This window comes from Pleuronectes platessa, chromosome 6, assembly GCF_947347685.1.
Source record: "Pleuronectes platessa chromosome 6, fPlePla1.1, whole genome shotgun sequence".
Classification (NCBI taxonomy): domain Eukaryota; kingdom Metazoa; phylum Chordata; class Actinopteri; order Pleuronectiformes; family Pleuronectidae; genus Pleuronectes; species Pleuronectes platessa.
Window position 1 is genome coordinate 23,596,297 of NC_070631.1, and position 3,137 is coordinate 23,599,433.

The following is a 3,137-nucleotide window of genomic DNA, read 5'->3' on the forward strand; positions in this document are numbered from 1 at the left end:
TTCCAACACTCTGCATGCCCGTAAATGATGATGAATCCTATTCAGATGACATCATGATGTGCTGCATACTTCATAAGGTGCAGCACGCACATTCAATATGATGAAATGTTCCCTTTCGATGCGAATATCTTTGGTCAACAGACTTTATCGGTTTTAAACTGTCATTAATTATTCTGACAATTTCGGATGAACATCTTGAAACAGCAGGTGATAGCTACAGTTTACAGTATATTACGAGGTGCTCGATGAGTAAAATGTTTGAAATAGTACTCAATCATACAAAGTGTAAAATAGTCTAGTGCATGGTTGCTAGGGATCCTGACAACACAATGTTGTGTCTTGTTAAAAAGCAAAAAATAGTTGCGCTCTCAAGTTGCTACATGCTGACATTACTGCTCCACCCTTTTATGCATTCTTCATTCAAGGGCAATAAACTGATCACAATAGTGTGTGATAACATTTGTAGATAATAGAAGTATCTGTGTGAAACTACTTTTTAATATTTGTATCACTGCAGAACCTGCACTTGCATTATTCAAGTTTGCGGGGTGAAGGTGGGCACAAATACAAAAAACTGAATGTCTCACTGCAGTGGAATTTTTTAAACGGTTGTTCAAGTCTGTTGCCAAGGCGATTACTGTACACAAACTTGTCTCTGTTATATGCCCTACATTGCAGATGTAGGGCATTTATAATTTATAATTTGCAGTAACTTGCAAAGTTTTCTGAAATGCTGGTCTCACTAGTAACTGTTTATTTATTATATTTATTTGGTCAACTGTGTTTGGAATGAACACGGTTGTTATATCTGTGCCTTGGCCTCTTTTTAATTATCAAACCTCAATAAAAAATGAAACATTACTTCTAAGTCTGTGAACTGTAAAGGCTTGTTGCTGTTTTGTGAAAACAAACTAACACCTCAGTTTGTGTTAAACAACGAGCACACCCAAACACACACACCTAACATGTGGGGGGGGTCCTGTCAAAGAAGAGTTGCATACTCAGCTCAAGTGGTGATATACTGCCCTCTGGTGGTAAATAAAGTTACATACAGTTATACATCGCACCTGTGTGTGTGCTGTGCGTGTGCATGTTACTACTCCTTCGGTAGTGTTGCTGCACAGTCACAAAGAACAATTATAGTTTACCTGTTGTCTTACGCCTTTTTCTCGCGTTCTGCTGTTTTGTCTTTATTTTGTCACTGTTCAACTTAGTGTGTCTGAATGGGCGTGGTTTCAAGACTCCTGTTTCCGCAAGCTGAGCTTTATTATCCAATCAACTCAAGGAACCTGCATATATGCAGAGGCCAAACCGCGTCCCCTCCAAACCATCCTGCGGTGACTGAGGAAAACAACAGACTTTAGTACATGCAAAAAATAGTTTGCATGTAGTTTATTTATCAGTTTTAGCAACTATTAGGGAAAGACTTCGGGGGTAACGTCTTGATGGCATATATAGGTGAATAGATAAAGGATATAAAATAAATAAATAAAGTCTATCTGTTTCTGGATGACCAAATGAAACAGACAGTCACCTCTGTCACAGGTCAATGTCTGACCCTAGCTACCTTCTACAACGTTGACCAGGATCTGATGATCGAGGTCCAAATGCATGTACTTGGTGAGTCAAATCTTGACTAATATGTTTTTGTGCTTGATAAATATGTTTATACTGACTAATATGTTTTCACTCAGGTATCATTAAATATTATAAACATATTTATCAAGCACAAAATCAGCTAATACATTGTATTGCACGAGTAATTATTTCACACAGAGCAGAAAGACTAAGAGATGTCTTGCACAAGTGCAAGCACTGAACCAATACCCCCAAATGAGACCAAACTCTATTTCTCATTGAGGAGGCAGAAGCTGGAAGAAGATGGAGGTTAGCTTCCTCCAAGAAGATGGAGTTTAGCTGCCCAAAACCTTAAAAGAACTAAATGCTAAGGTGAAGATGGACAATGGTTCAAAAAAGCTCATGTGGAAGAATATGGCTGCCCAACCGTCTGACCGCTTTGAGGTCAGTTTTTAGCCTTATAGAGTTGCCTGAACATGGGAAACCCTCGAGGAAGCTTTCAAATAAAAAAGAAACATAACCACACTAAAGGCAAGGGGGCAATGCGATTCTAGTTCTACAACGAGATGGAGGAGATCTTGGGAGGTCACCACAACTTTGACTTCCCTGTTGTTGGTACTACAGATGGCTTGGAGATTCAGAAACCTGATTTGCTACTTGCTGACAACATACAGAAAACCAGCCTCCCAGCCCCAACCAGCCTCCTCTTATCTCCAACCAGCCTCCTCCCAGCCCCATCTCCATCTCGTCGTTGTTGAAAGTGGCCTTTTGGGGTTTCTGTGTGAAGCTGAGGCTTGAAACCAGTGCATACATGATGAGATGCTTAACCAGAGGAGGGCTTCCCAGCAGTCCTACGAGGCCATGATGAAAAGTTACAGAGAGAAGAATTTGTTTACTAGAGATTAATTTGTTTACATTTTTATAATTGGAGCTATACTCTATTTGCCTTCTGATAAATGTATACTGTTCCAGTAGGTATAGGTTCTAATTGTTATGCCATAGTATTAGTTTTATATTACATAATGTCCCTACTGCACCTACAGCTGGGGTTTACAGTTGAGGAAAAACACTAGAAAACCTTTGCATGCTCAGGGAATAACCTGTTTTTGGTGATACATGCAAGCAGTTGGACTGTATTTTTATTTTCATATTTTATGTTTTCAATTTTATTTCATGTTTGAGGATTTTCTTTATATTAAGCACTTAAGCACTACTTTTCTAGACTGTGTGGCCACATTAAAACTCTGATATATTTGTTAAATAAAATTATCATATTTAACAATAGTGAAACTTGTTTTATTTTCTTAGGCAAATTAATATTGATAATTCACAACATGATCCTATTGCTTCTCACATAATGTTGATGGTTCATCGTATTACAATGACAATCAATCAATCAATCAAAATGTATTTGTATAGCCCATATTCACAAATCACAATTAGTCTCATAGGGCTTTAACAAGGTGTTACATCCTCTGTCCTTAACCCTCAACAAGAGTCAGGAAAAAACAAAAAACTTAACCCTTTTAACAGGGGAAAAAGAACGTGGGAACCTTAGA